This window comes from Cetorhinus maximus, chromosome 32 (assembly GCF_964194155.1).
Source record: "Cetorhinus maximus chromosome 32, sCetMax3.hap1.1, whole genome shotgun sequence".
Taxonomy (NCBI): domain Eukaryota; kingdom Metazoa; phylum Chordata; class Chondrichthyes; order Lamniformes; family Cetorhinidae; genus Cetorhinus; species Cetorhinus maximus.
In genome coordinates, this window is record NC_135910.1 from 10,761,760 (window position 1) to 10,779,332 (window position 17,573).

At 53.1% G+C, this 17,573-nt stretch overlaps 1 protein-coding gene across 2 annotated transcripts in view; it reads right to left on the reverse strand.

Moving 5' to 3' along the window:
* LOC144671395 (RAC-beta serine/threonine-protein kinase) overlaps positions 1 to 5,507 on the reverse strand; it is a 108,163-nt gene extending 102,656 nt beyond the window's left edge. For both annotated transcript variants that reach the window (XM_078533284.1, XM_078533285.1), the window contains exon 1: positions 5,352 to 5,507. The gene's annotated coding sequence lies outside the window, so the exon portion shown is untranslated. The remainder of the gene's footprint in view (positions 1 to 5,351) is intronic.
* Positions 5,508 to 17,573: the final 12,066 nt, after the last annotated feature.

Below are 17,573 nucleotides of genomic sequence, written 5' to 3' on the forward strand. Positions count from 1 at the left end.
CTATAGGCACAAAAATAGATAATGGAAACGTATCGGGCCTGAATTCAATGGGAGCACCTTGGTCCAATTATTTCCCTACCCTCTTAACCATGCTTCACTTAAAGCTTCTACCTGGTCTTGACTGGTGCAATTAGTCACATTAAAAAATAAAGTTAGAAGGAAGTCTTTTTTGTTTTTTTTTGGAAGGAGCCCGATGCATCAACTTGGAATCTTTGGATGGTTATTGTACACCAGATGCATACACAGCACTTGCCAAAATGCAAAGCACTGTGATGTTTGGCAACTTCACACCCAGCTCTATCAAAAATGCAAAGCAGCTCCTTTCCTCGGTGTCCTTTAACAAAAAAAAACGTGAGCAAGCCTCTTGACAATCATTCCTGCTCCCTGGCTTCGAATTAAAGCCAGGCTGATGAAAATGAAAACCTCCCCTGTCTGCTGACCTACAGAACTCGAGCAGCCCCAAGCACAGCAATGGCCTTCAGGCAGGGATCCACAGTGGCTGATGAAGGAGATGCAAGAGATAACACGATTGCAGGGAAAGGGAACACAGGAGGAAGACATTCAATCCATCGAGCCTGCTCCGCCATTCAACTAGATCATGATTGATTGTCTACCTCAACACCATATTTCCCCCACTATCCCCATATCCCTTGATGTCATCAGTATCCAGAAATCTATCGATTTCTGTCTTGAACATACGCAATGATGAGCTTCTACAGTCCTATGGGGTAGAGGTGGGAGGATCTTTCACCCCCATCTGAGATGGTTGGTGAGCCCTCGGTTTGATGTCTCATTTGGGGGATGACGCTTCTGACAATGCAGCACTCCCTCAGTATTGCACTGGAGTGTTGGCCTGGATTTTGTGCTGAAATCTCTGGACTGGGGCTTGAATCTACTTCTGACTTGGAGATGGTTATGGCAGGTGGATGGTAAAGGCCAAGCTGCCCAAATCCCAGAGGGAAACTTGAAGAAGCTGCCACAACTATTTGCAATTTGTACTTATTTCGAGGTGCAGGCTTTGAATTCAGTAAAAAGGAAGCCACCAAGACTTATAGGTTTCTTACAAAACTAAATTAAACCTTTATTAATAGAAGAAATGATTTTAAGCGCATACACAGATCTACAAATTACTATGATAACTTCTAAATTCCCTAATTAATCTAAACCCCAGTTACACCTCCGTTAAGGCACATAGATTTTTTAAAACTCAGAAAAAGTAACACCCAATACCCTTAACAGTCAAATTCAAAGTGAATTTTTCTCAGCTTCAGTTCCTTGCACAAGATAGGAGCTCACGGTATCGTTGGTAATGTATTAGCATGGATTGAGGGTTGGTTAACACACAGAAGACAGAGAGTCGGGATTAATGGGTCTTTTTCAGGTTGGAAAGACATAACTAATGGAGTGCCACAAGGATCAGTCCGAGGGCCTCAATTATTTACTATCTATATTAATGACTTGGAGGAGGGGGCAGAGTGTAGTGTAACCAAATTTGCTGACGATACTAAATAAGTGGGAAGACATGTTGTGATGAGGACATAAGGAATCTGCAAGGGGGTATAGGTAGGTTGAGTGAGTGGGCAAAAACTTGCCAGATGGAGTTTAATATAAGAAAGTGTGAGGTCATGCACTTTGGTAGGAAGAATCAAAAGGCAGACTATTATTTTAAATGGAGAGAGAGACTCCAAAAAAATGCAGCACAGAGGGATCTGGGTGTCCTTGTGCATGAAACACAATGCAGGTGCAGCAAGTAATTAAGTAATTAAGGCGGCAAATGGAATTTTGGCCTGTATTGCTAGGGGGTTGGAGTTTAAAAATAGGGGAGGCTTGTTACAACCATACAGGGTGTTGGTGAGGTCGCACCTGGAATATTATGTACAGTTTTGGTCCCCATATTTAAGAAAGGATAAACTGGCACTGGAGATAGTTCAAAAGGGATTCCCTAGGCTGATTCCTGGGATGAAGGGGTTAACTTATCAAGATCGGCTAAACAGGTTAGGCCGTTATTCATTAGAGCTTAGAAGAATGAGGGGTGATCTTATTGAAACATACAAGATTCTGAGTTGACAGGGTAGATGTTGAGGAGATGCTTCCACTAGTGGAGGAATCTTGAACTAGGGAACATAGTTACAGAATAAGGGGGCACTCATTTAAAACTGAGGTGCAAAGGAATTTCTTCTCTCAGATGGTAGTGAATGTCTGGAATTCTCTACCCCAGAGAGTTGTGGAGGCTAGATCACTGAAAGTATTTAAAGAGGAGGTAGATAGATTTTTGAAATATCGGGGAGTTTAGGGCTATGAGAAGCTGACACGAAAGAGGAATTGAGGCCTGGGGTAGTTCAGCCATGATCTTATTGAATGGTGAGACAGGCTTGAGGGGTCGAATGGCCTATTCCTGCACCTATTTCTTATGTTCTTATTTGAGAATTCCAAAGATTCACCGCCCTCTGAGTGAAGAAATTGCTCATCTCATTCCTAAATGGTCTGCCTTTTATTGTGAGACTGTGTCCCTTAGTTCTAGGCCCATCCCCCACCCCCAGCTAGGGGAAACATCCTTCCTGTATCTACCCTGTCTAGCTCCTAGCCCCTTAAGAATTGTGTAAGTTTCAATGAGATCACCTCTCATTCTTCTAAACTCTAGAGAATGCAGGCCCAGTCTCCTCAAACTCTGCTCATAGCACAATCCCACCATCCCAGGAATTAGTCTAGTGAACCTCCGCTATACTCCCTCTATGGCAAGTATATGGCAGCTGGTGGGTTTCCATTAATTAATCAAATGTGGAATTAAAAGCCAATCTCAGTAATGGTGACCATGAAAATATCATCGATTGGCATAAAAACCCATCTGGTTCACTAGTGTTATTTAGGGAAGGAAATCTTCTGTCCTTACCTGGTCTGGCCTACCTGTGACTCCAGACCATGTAGTTGACTTTTAACTGCCCTCTGAAATGGCCGAGCAAGCCATTCAGTTCAAGAGCAATTGGGAAAGGGCAACAAACGCTGGCCTTGCCAGCAATGCCCACATTCCATGAAAGAATAAAAAGTCAGACTTAATTTAGGAGTCTACCTAGTTGCCAATACGGACAATCTCCATGTGCCTCACACTGCCCACAGTGTAGTAGACAGTTGGACTAGAACACTCTCTAATTTTTCCCCAGCCATTAGCCCAGAAAAGAGATTCCCCCCCCGCCAACCCCAATCGAGAAATTCACGTGCTCTCTCCCAACAGTCAATAAGAGACTGCAGCCGCCGTGCTGCCGATAGCGTGTGCCAACAGGCAAAGCAGGACTTCCTCTTCCACCCCCCCTGCCACCACTTCCCATTCCCCAGAGAAACATGTTCTGGATCAACGAAGCAGAGAATCTCCTAAACTCTCATTTTCAACCGGGGTTGCAAACACGCTGCCCTAAACACGCTTCCTCTGCCTCATGCCGGCCACCTTCCACTGCCCCCCTCACCGCCCCATGCAGCCTCAAGCTTTCCCACAATCTCAAATGTTCAAACTCCTTACCTCCCCAAGTCTTGCTGTGCTCCAGTTGCTCTGCAGGTTTTTAAACATCCAAAAGTGCAGGGTTGTTTATTCGCTCATGACTCACCTTGCCTCCTTTACAATTCAAAACACTGCTGATGTCCTGCACTGTGAGTTATTGCCCCTTCACCTGCACTCCTCAGTCCAAAACAGGAGACGCAGTGGTACTTCTGTGAGACCCCGCCCACACTCAAGTCAGCTGGTCCCTCATAGCCAATGAGAAATAACTGATATTATTGGCTTCTCACCTTGTTTCACTCCTCCCTGAGCAGGCTGTGTAGTGATGCCCCCACAGAGCATAGCTGCCTTATTTGTTTAGCACCAGCCAACTCTTCAATTGAGGGCCAGCAGCATCTCTACAAACAGGAATTACTCGCAATCTCTTTTGCAAAGGAGAACAGCGAGAACTGCTGCATATTCTAGCGCTTGCACATTAGTCACATTGTTGTACAAGTGAGAATTTAACACCATGAGCACCAATTGCTTCTGAAGCCAATGCTGTTAACTGGGGCAGTGGTAGGAGTGATCCAAGCGTTTCTTTGGCAAAGCAGTGAACATGATAGTGTGAGGTCTCCCAGAGCACACCAGAACCACAAGCCCAACAATAACCCCGAGTTTCTGTTTTTGATGTCCACTCTTTAAAATCAAGATACCTCCCACACTTTGAAGCCCATTCCTGTTAAATACCGGGATTTACGGTCAGTCTCAACTCTATCATCAGCATATGCAGTAGTCACCTCCTTACACGCCGCCAGTCACAGACATCACCTCTGCTATCACCGCCCACTCTTATTGGAAGAAAAGTCATTGTGAGTTGGAGCTGATCCCGAGAAAAGGAGTGATGAGCTTCCTCAGTGGATTCACACGGGCTCCGCAGCTGGCCTGTGATCAGGTAGTTTCAACTCCTGAATTTACAAAGTGCCAGCATTTGAACCTTGCCAGGTCTAGAGTTCAGCTAAGACCTGTCAATTTATCCACTCCCCCTACCCAACACCCTCCACCTGTACATGGCTGGTGGCCACTCAGCCACAGGCCGTTCCCCCAGCTATGTTACGCCCAGACTGTGCCCCACTCCTGCCCATGTGCCGGGGGGTAGGGCAGATGCCCCCCTTGCCTAAAAGGGGGGAGGGGGGGCAGATCCCATTCTCACCTAAAAGGGGGGGGGCAGATCCCCTTCTCACCTAAAGTGGGATGGGGGGGGGGGGCAGATCCCCCCTCACTTAAAGGGGGGGCAGATCCCTCCTCATCTAAAGGAGGGGGGGCAGATCCCCTCTCACCTAAAGGGGGGGGGGGGGGGGGCAGATCCCCTCACACATAAAGGGGGGGGGGGAGATCCCTTCACACCTAAAGGGGGGGGGGGAGATCCCTTCACACCTAAAGGGGGGGAGCAGATCCCCTCACACCTAAAGGGGGGGGGGGGGGGGGGGCAGATCCCTCACACCTAATGGGGGGGGGGGGCAGATCCCCTCACACATAAAGGGGGGGGGGAGATCCCTTCACACCTAAAGGGGGGGGGGAGATCCCTTCACACCTAAAGGGGGGGGGCAGATCCCCTCACACCTAAAGGGGGGGGGAGATCCCTTCACACCTAAAGGGGGGGGGGGAGATCCCTTCACACCTAAAGGGGGGGGGGAGATCCCTTCACACCTAAAGGGGGGGGGGAGATCCCTTCACACCTAAAGGGGGGGGGGAGATCCCCTCACACCTAAAAGGGGGGGGGGGCGATCCCCCTCTCGCCCAATCCCGCCCTGAGGCCCAGCTCCCTCCCCCGCTCCCCGGCCTCCCGTGGGCCTCGCCGCCTCGCCCTTTCCCCCGGGGGTACCTGTCTCCGGCGGCGCGGGACCGGGCTGCTGCCTCCTGATGTCGGGGGGCCCCCGGATCCGGCCTCTCTCAGGCTCCTGACTCTCCCTCTCTCCGCGGGAAGGCCCGGCTCCCGGACATGACTCGGGAGGCTGCCGGAAGTGACCCGGCGCGGTGCAGGGCGGGTGACGGACGCCCGACCAATGGGAGGCGGCGATGCTGCACGGAGTCGGCGGCGGCCAATCAGATGCGGGGAGAGGGCAACCAATCGCCAAGCGGGAAACACAAGCGAATCAGGAGCGGGGTGAGGTGAGGTCGCGAAATGTGGATCAGCCGGAGAACCTTTCCCAGCCCGACACCGTCACCGGGCAACCCAACACCGGGTAACATCCCAACACCAACACCGGGTAACATCCCAACACCAACACCGGGTAACATCCCAACACCAACACCGGGTAACATCCCAACACCGGGTAACATCCCAACACCGGGTAACATCCCATCACCAACACCGGGTAACATCCCAACACCGGGTAACATCCCAACACCGGGTAACATCCCAACACCAACACCGGGTAACATCCCAACACCAACACCGGGTAACATCCCAACACCAACACCGGGTAACATCCCATCACCAACACCGGGTAACATCCCAACACCAACACCGGGTAACATCCCAACACCAACACCGGGTAACATCCCAACCCAACACCGGGTAACAACCCAACACCGGGTAACAACCCAACACCGGGTAACATCCCATCACCAACACCGGGTAACATCACCAACACCGGGTAACATCCCATCACCAACACCGGGTAACATCCCATCACCAACACCGGGTAACATCCCAACACCAACACCGGGTAACATCCCAACACCAACACCGGGTAACATCCCAACACCAACACCGGGTAACATCCCATCACCGGGTAACATCCCAACACCAACACCGGGTAACATCCCAACACCGGGTAACATCCCAACACCAACACCGGGTAACATACCAACACCGGGTAACATCCCAACACCGGGTAACATCCCAACACCGGGTAACATCCCAACACCGGGTAACATCCCAACACCAACACCGGGTAACATCCCAACACCAACACCGGGTAACATCCCAACACCGGGTAACATCCCATCACCAACACCGGGTAACATCCCATCACCAACACCGGGTAACATCCCAACACCAACACCGGGTAACATCCCAACACCAACACCGGGTAACATCCCAACACCAACACCGGGTAACATCCCAACACCAACACCGGGTAACATCCCAACACCAACACCGGGTAACATCACCAACACCAACACCGGGTAACATCCCAACACCAACACCGGGTAACATCCCAACACCAACACCGGGTAACATCCCAACACCAACACCGGGTAACATCCCAACACCAACACCGGGTAACATCCCAACACCAACACCGGGTAACATCCCAACACCAACACCGGGTAACATCCCAACCCAACACCGGGTAACATCCCATCACCAACACCGGGTAACATCCCATCACCAACACCGGGTAACATCCCATCACCAACACCGGGTAACATCCCAACCCAACACCGGGTAACATCCCATCACCAACACCGGGTAACATCCCATCACCAACACCGGGTAACATCCCAACACCAACACCGGGTAACATCCCATCACCAACACCGGGTAACATCCCATCACCAACACCGGGTAACATCCCAACACCAACACCGGGTAACATCCCAACACCAACACCGGGTAACATCCCAACACCGGGTAACATCCCATCACCAACACCGGGTAACATCCCAACACCAACACCGGGTAACATCCCAACACCGGGTAACATCCCATCACCAACACCGGGTAACATCCCAACACCAACACCGGGTAACATCCCAACACCAACACCGGGTAACATCCCATCACCAACACCGGGTAACATCCCAACACCGGGTAACATCCCATCACCAACACCGGGTAACATCCCAACACCAACACCGGGTAACATCCCAACACCAACACCGGGTAACATCCCATCACCAACACCGGGTAACATCCCAACACCAACACCGGGTAACATCCCAACACCAACACCGGGTAACATCCCATCACCAACACCGGGTAACATCCCAACACCGGGTAACATCCCAACACCAACACCGGGTAACATCCCAACACCAACACCGGGTAACATCCCATCACCAACACTGGGTAACATCCCATCACCAACACCGGGTCACATCCCAACCCAACACCGGGTAACATCCCAACACCAACACCGGGTAACATCCCAACACCAACACCGGGTAACAACCCAACACCAACACCGGGTAACATCCCAACACCAACACCGGGTAACATCCCATCACCAACACCGGGTAACATCCCAACACCGGGTAACATCCCATCACCAACACCGGGTAACATCCCAACACCAACACCGGGTAACATCCCAACACCAACACCGGGTAACATCCCATCACCAACACCGGGTAACATCCCATCACCAACACCGGGTAACATCCCAACACCAACACCGGGTAACATCCCAACACCAACACCGGGTAACATCCCAACACCGGGTAACATCCCATCACCAACACCGGGTAACATCCCAACACCAACACCGGGTAACATCCCATCACCAACACCGGGTAACATCCCAACACCGGGTAACATCCCATCACCAACACCGGGTAACATCCCAACACCAACACCGGGTAACATCCCATCACCAACACCGGGTAACATCCCAACACCAACACCGGGTAACATCCCATCACCAACACCGGGTAACATCCCATCACCAACACCGGGTAACATCCCAACACCGGGTAACATCCCAACACCAACACCGGGTAACATCCCAACACCGGGTAACATCCCAACACCAACACCGGGTAACATCCCAACACCGGGTAACAACCCAACACCAACACCGGGTAACATCCCAACACCAACACCGGGTAACATCCCAACACCGGGTAACATCCCAACACCAACACCGGGTAACATCCCAACACCGGGTAACATCCCAACACCAACACCGGGTAACATCCCAACACCAACACCGGGTAACATCCCAACACCGGGTAACATCCCAACACCAACACCGGGTAACATCCCAACACCAACACCGGGTAACATCCCAACACCGGGTAACATCCCAACACCAACACCGGGTAACATCCCAACACCGGGTAACATCCCAACACCAACACCGGGTAACATCCCAACACCGGGTAACATCCCAACACCAACACCGGGTAACATCCCAACACCGGGTAACAACCCAACACCAACACCGGGTAACATCCCAACACCAACACCGGGTAACATCCCAACACCGGGTAACATCCCAACACCAACACCGGGTAACATCCCAACACCGGGTAACATCCCAACACCAACACCGGGTAACATCCCAACACCGGGTAACATCCCAACACCGGGTAACATCCCATCACCAACACCGGGTAACATCCCAACACCAACACCGGGTAACATCCCAACACCGGGTAACATCCCAACACCAACACCGGGTAACATCCCAACACCGGGTAACATCCCAACACCAACACCGGGTAACATCCCAACACCAACACCGGGTAACATCCCAACACCGGGTAACATCCCAACACCAACACCGGGTAACATCCCAACACCAACACCGGGTAACAACCCAACACCAACACCGGGTAACATCCCATCACCAACACCGGGTAACAACCCATCACCAACACCGGGTAACATCCCAACACCAACACCGGGTAACATCCCATCACCAACACCGGGTAACATCCCAACCCAACACCGGGCAACATCCCATCACCAACACCGGGTAACATCCCAACAACATCACCGGGTAACATCCCATCACCAACACCGGGTAACATCCCAACACCGGGTAACATCCCATCACCAACACCGGGTAACATCCCAACACCAACACCAGGTAACATCCCAACACCAACACCGGGTAACATCCCATCACCAACACCGGGTAACATCCCAACACCGGGTAACAACCCAACACCGGGTAACATCCCATCACCAACACCGGGTAACATCCCATCACCAACACCGGGTAACATCTCAACACCGGGTAACATCCCATCACCAACACCGGGTAACAACCCATCACCAACACCGGGTAACATCCCAACACCAACACCGGGTAACATCCCAACCCAACACCGGGCAACATCCCATCACCAACACCGGGTAACATCCCAACAACATCACCGGGTAACATCCCATCACCAACACCGGGTAACATCCCAACACCGGGTAACATCCCATCACCAACACCGGGTAACATCCCAACACCAACACCAGGTAACATCCCAACACCAACACCGGGTAACATCCCATCACCAACACCAGGTAACATCCCAACACCAACACCGGGTAACATCCCATCACCAACACCGGGTAACATCCCATCACCAACACCGGGTAACATCCCAACACCAACACCGGGTAACATCCCATCACCAACACCGGGTAACATCCCAACACCAACACCGGGTAACCCATCACCAACACCGGGTAACATCCCAACACCAACACCGGGTAACATCCCAACACCAACACCGGGTAACATCCCAACACCAACACCGGGTAACATCCCAACACCAACACCGGGTAACATCCCATCACCAACACCGGGTAACATCCCAACACCAACACCGGGTAACATCCCAACACCAACACCGGGTAACATCCCAACACCAACACCGGGTAACATCCCATCACCAACACCGGGTAACATCCCATCACCAACACCGGGTAACATCCCAACACCGGGTAACATCCCATCACCAACACCGGGTAACAACCCATCACCAACACCGGGTAACATCCCAACACCAACACCGGGTAACATCCCAACACCGGGTAACATCCCATCACCAACACCGGGTAACATCCCATCACCAACACCGGGTAACATCCCATCACCAACACCGGGTAACATCCCAACACCGGGTAACATCCCATCACCAACACCGGGTAACAACCCATCACCAACACCGGGTAACATCCCAACACCAACACCGGGTAACATCCCAACCCAACACCGGGCAACATCCCATCACCAACACCGGGTAACATCCCAACAACATCACCGGGTAACATCCCATCACCAACACCGGGTAACATCCCAACACCGGGTAACATCCCATCACCAACACCGGGTAACGTCCCAACACCAACACCAGGTAACATCCCAACACCAACACCGGGTAACATCCCATCACCAACACCGGGTAACATCCCAACACCAACACCGGGTAACATCCCATCACCAACACCGGGTAACATCCCAACACCAACACCGGGTAACATCCCATCACCAACACCGGGTAACATCCCAACACCAACACCGGGTAACCCATCACCAACACCGGGTAACATCCCAACACCAACACCGGGTAACATCCCATCACCAACACCGGGTAACATCCCAACACCAACACCGGGTAACATCCCATCACCAACACCGGGTAACATCCCAACACCAACACCGGGTAACATCCCAACACCAACACCGGGTAACATCCCATCACCAACACCGGGTAACATCCCATCACCAACACCGGGTAACATCCCAACACCAACACCGGGTAACATCCCAACACCAACACCGGGTAACATCCCAACCCAACACCGGGTAACATCCCATCACCAACACCGGGTAACATCCCAACACCAACACTGGGTAACATCCCAACACCAACACCGGGCAACATCCCAACCCAACACCGGGCAACATCCCATTACCAACACCGGGCAACATCCCATCACCAACATCGGGCAACATCCCATCACCAACACCAGGCAACATTCCATCACCGGGCAACATCCCATTACCACCACCGGGCAACATCATATCACTATCACCGGGCAACATCGCATCACCAACACCGGGCAACATCCCAACACTGGGCAACATACCATCACCAACACCGAGCAACATCCCAACACCGGGCAACACCCCATCACTATCACCGGGGAACATCGCATCAACAACACTGGGCAACATCCAATCACCAACACTGGGCAACATCCCGTCACCAGCACCGGACAGCATCCCAACACCGGGCAACATCCTATCACCAACACCGGGAAACATCTCATCACCGGGCAACATCCCAACACCAACACCAGGCAACATCTCATCACCAACACCAGTCAATATCCCATCACCGGGCAACATCCCAACACCAACACCAGGCAACATCCCAACACCAACACCGGGCAACATCCCATCACCGGGCAACATTTCAACACCGGGCAACATCCCATTACCAACACCGGGCAACATCTCATCACAGGGCAACATCCCAACACCAACACCAGGCAAAATCCCATTTCCGGGCAACATCCCGACACCGGGCAACATCCCATCACCGGGCAACACCCCAACACCGGGCAACATCCCATTACCAACACCGGGCATCATCTCATCACAGGGCAGCATCCCATCACCAACACCGGGCAACATCCCATCACCGGGCAACGTCCCAACAGCATCACTGGGGAACATCCAATCACGAACACCGTGCAGGACCCCATTACCATCACCGTGCAACATCCCAACAACAACACCGGGCAACATCCCAGCACCATCACCAGGGAACATCCCACCACCAACACCGGGCAACATCGCAACACCAACATCGGGCAACGTCCCAACCCCAACACCAGGCAAAATCCCAACACCAACACCAGGCAACATCCCAAAACCGGGCAACATCCCAACAACATCACCAGGAAATATACCATCACCGGGCCACATTCCAGCACCCACACCGGGCAACATCCCATCACCAACACCGGGCAACATCCCATCACCATCAACGGACAACATCCCAGCACCAACACCGGGCAACATCCCATCACCATCACCGGGCACCATCCCATCACCGTCACCGGGCACCATCCCAACACCAACACCGGGCAAAATTCCAACACCAACACCGGGTATCATCCCAACACCAACACCGGGCAACATCCTATCACCATCACCGGGCAACATCCCAACACTAACACCGGGCAACAGCCCAACACCAACACCGTGCAGCATCCCAACACCAACACCAGCTAACATCCCCTCACCAACACCGGGGAACATTCCCATCATCATCACCGGGTAACATCCCATCACCAACACCGGGCAACATCCCATCACCATCACTGGGCAACATCCCATCACCATCACCGGCAACATCCCATCACCAACACCGGCTAACATCCCCTCACCAACACTGGGGAACATTCCCATCATCATCACCGGGTAACATCCCATCACCATCACCGGTTAACATACCATCACCATGCAACATCCCAACACCATTAACAGACAACATCCCAACACCATCACCGGCAACATCCCTTCACCAACACCGGACAACTATCCCAAAACTGGGTAACCATCGCATCACCGAGCAACATCCCAACACCGAGCAACCATCACATCATCAGGCAACATCCCATCACCGGGCAACATCCCATCAGTGGGCAACATCCCAACACCGGGCAACATCCCAACACCAACGCCGGGCAACATGCCATCACCAAAACCAGGAAACATCCCATCACCGGGCAACATCCCAACACCGAGCAACCATCACATCATTAGGCAACATCCCATCACCGGGCAACATCCCATCAGTGGGCAACATCCCAACACCGGGCAACATCCCAACACCAAAGCCGGGCAACATGCCATCACCAAAACCAGGAAACATCCCATCACCGGGCAACATCCCAACACCGAGCAACCATCACATCATTAGGCAACATCCCATCACCGGGCAACATCCCATCAGTGGGCAACATCCCAACACCGGGCAACATCCCAACACCAAAGCCGGGCAACATGCCATCACCAAAACCAGGAAACATCCCATCACCGGGCAACATCCCAACACCGAGCAACCATCACATCATTAGGCAACATCCCATCACCAGACAACATCTCATTACAGGGCAACATCCCAACACCAGCACCGGGCAACATCCCAACACGAGGCATCATCCCATCATCATAACCGGGCATCGTCCCAACACCAACACCGGGCAACATCCCATCACAAACACTGGCAACATCCCTTCAGCAACACCGGGTAACATCACATCACCAACACCGGGCAATATCCCATCCCCAACACCAGGTAAAATCCCATCACGACAACCGGGCATCATCCCATCACCATTACCGGGCAACATCCCATCCCATCACCGGAAAACTATCCCAAAACTGGGTAACCGTCGCATCACCGGGCAACATCCCAACACCGAGCAACAATCCCATCACCAAGCAACATCCCATCACCGGGCAACATCCCATCGGTGGGCAACATCCCAACACCAACACCGGGCAACATCCCAAAACCAACACCGGGCAACATGCCATCACCAACACCAGGAAACATCCTATCACCGGGCAACACCCCAACACCGGGCAACATCCCATTACCAACACCAGGCAACATCTCGTCACAGGGCAACATCCCAACACCAAAACCGGGCAACATCCCATCACCGGGCAACATCCCAACAGCATCACTGGGGAACATTCCATTGCCAACACCGTGCAAGACCTCGTCACCCTCACCGTGCAACATCCCAACAACAACACCGGGCAACATCCCAGCACCATCACCGGGGAACATCCCAACACTAACACCGGGCAACAGCCCAGCACCAACACCGTGCAGCATCCCAACACCAACACCGGCTAACATCCCCTCACCAACACCGGGGAACATTCCCATCATCATCACCGGGTAACATCCCATCACCAACACCGGCTAACATCCCCTCACCAACACTGGGGAACATTCCCATCATCATCACCGGGTAACATCCCATCACCATCACCGGTTAACATACCATCACCATGCAACATCCCAACACCATTAACAGACAACATCCCAACACCATCACCGGCAACATCCCTTCACCAACACCGGACAACTATCCCAAAACTGGGTAACCATCGCATCACCGAGCAACATCCCAACACCGAGCAACCATCACATCATCAGGCAACATCCCATCACCGGGCAACATCCCATCAGTGGGCAACATCCCAACACCGGGCAACATCCCAACACCAACGCCGGGCAACATGCCATCACCAAAACCAGGAAACATCCCATCACCGGGCAACATCCCAACACCGAGCAACCATCACATCATTAGGCAACATCCCATCACCGGGCAACATCCCATCAGTGGGCAACATCCCAACACCGGGCAACATCCCAACACCAAAGCCGGGCAACATGCCATCACCAAAACCAGGAAACATCCCATCACCGGGCAACATCCCAACACCGAGCAACCATCACATCATTAGGCAACATCCCATCACCGGGCAACATCCCGTCAGTGGGCCACATCCCAACACCGGGCAACATCCCAACACCAAAGCCGGGCAACATGCCATCACCAAAACCAGGAAACATCCCATCACCGGGCAACATCCCAACACCGAGCAACCATCACATCATTAGGCAACATCCCATCACCAAACAACATCTCATTACAGGGCAACATCCCAACACCAGCACCGGGCAACATCCCAACACGACGCATCATCCCATCATCATCACCGGGCATCGTCCCAACACCAACACCGGGCAACATCCCATCACAAACACTGGCAACATCCCTCCAGCAACACCGGGTAACATCACATCACCAACACCGGGCAACATCCCATCCCCAACACCAGGTAAAATCCCATCACGACAACCGGGCATCATCCCATCACCATTACCGGGCAACATCCCATCCCATCACCGGAAAACTATCCCAAAACTGGGTAACCGTCGCATCACCGGGCAACATCCCAACACCGAGCAACAATCCCATCACTAAGCAACATCCCATCACCGGGCAACATCCCATCAGTGGGCAACAACCCAACACCAACGCCGGGCAACATGCCATCACCAACACCAGGAAACATCCCATCACCGGGCAACACCCCAACACCGGGCAACATCTCATTGCCAACACCAGGCAACATCTCATCACAGGGCAACATCCCAACACCAACACCGGGCAACATCCCATCACCATCACCGGGCAACATCCCAACACTAACACCGGGCAACAGCCCAACACCAACACCGTGCAACATCCCAACACCAGCTAACATCCCCTCACCAACTCCGGGGAACATTCCCATCATCATCACCGGGTAACATCCCATCACCAACACCGGGCAACATCCCATCACCATCAACGGACAACATCCCAGCACCAACACCGGACAACATCCCATCACCATCACCGGGCACCATCCCATCACCATCACCGGCCATCATCCCAACACCAACACCGGGCAAAATCCCAACACCAACACTGGGTATCATCCCAAAACCAACACCGGGTAGCATCCCAGCACCAACACCGGGCAACATCCCAATACCAACACCGGGCAACATCTCATCACAGGGCAACATCCCAACACCAACACCAGGCAAAATCCCATCTCCGGGCAACATCCCGACACCGGGCAACATCCCATCACCAGGCAACACCCCAACACCGGGCAACATCCCATTACCAACACCGGGCATCATCTCATCACAGGGCAGCATCCCATCACCAACACCGGGCAACATCCCATCACCGGGCAACATCCCCACAGCATCACTGGGGAACATCCAATCACGAACACCGTGCAGGACCCCATTACCATCACCGTGCAACATGCCAACAACAACACCGGGCAACATCTCAGCACCATCACCGGGGAACATCCCACCACCAACACCGGGCAACATCCCAACACCAACACCGGGCAACATCCCAACCCCAACACCAGGCAAAATCCCAACACCAACACCAGGCAACATCCCATCACCGGGCAACATTCCAACAGCGGGTAACATCCCAACACCAGCCAACATCCCAAAACCGGGCAACATCCCAACAACATCACCAGGAAATATACCATCACCGGGCCACATTCCAACACCCACACCGGGCAACATCCCATCACCAACACCGGGCAACATCCCATCACCATCAACGGACAACATCCCAGCACCAACACCGGGCAACATCCCATCACCATCACCGGGCACCATCCCATCACCAAACCGTGCAACATCCCAACACCAACACCGGGCAACATCCCTTCACCAGCACCAGGAAACATCCTATCACCAACACCGGGAAAAATCACCGGGCAACATCCCAACAACAACACCAGGCAACATCCCATCACCAAAACCAGGCAATATCCCATCACCGGGCAACATCCCAAAACCAACACCAGGCAACATCCCAACACCAACACCGGGCAACATCCCATCACCGGGCAACATTCCAACACCGGGCAATATCCCATCACCAACACCGGGCAACATCCCAACATGAGGCATCATCCCATCATCATCATCGGGCATCGTCCCAACACCAACACTGGGCTACATCCCAACACCTGGCAACATCCCATCACCAAAACCAGGCAACATCCCATCACCAACATCTGGCAACATCCCATCACCAGCACCGTGCAACATCCCATCGCCATTACCGGGCAACGTCCCATCACCAACACCAGGTAACATCCCATTACCTACATCTGGTAACATCCCATCACCAGCACCATACACCATCCCATCGCCATCACTGGGCAACATTCCATCACCAACACCGGGCAACATCCCATCACCAACACCGGGCAACATCCCATCACCAACACCAGGCAACATTCCATCACCATCACCGGGCAACATCCCATTACCACCACCGGGCAACATCATATCACTATCACAGGGCAACATCCCATCACCAACACCGGGCAACATCCCAACACTGGGCAACATACCATCACCAACACCGAGCAACATCCCAACACTGGGCAACACCCCATCACTATCACCGGGCAACATCCCATCAACAACACTGGGCAACATCCCATCATCAACACTGGGCAACATCCCATCACCAGCACCGGACAGCATCCCAACACCGGGCAACATCCTATCACCAACACCGGGAAACATCTCATCACCGGGCAACATCCCAACATCAACACCAGGCAACATCCCAACACCAACACCGGGCAACATCTCATCACAGGGCAACATCCCAACACCAACACCAAGCAAAATCCCATCTCCGGGCAACATCCCGACACCGGGCAACATCCCATCACCGGGCAACACCCCAACACCGGGCAACATCCCATTACCAACACCGGGC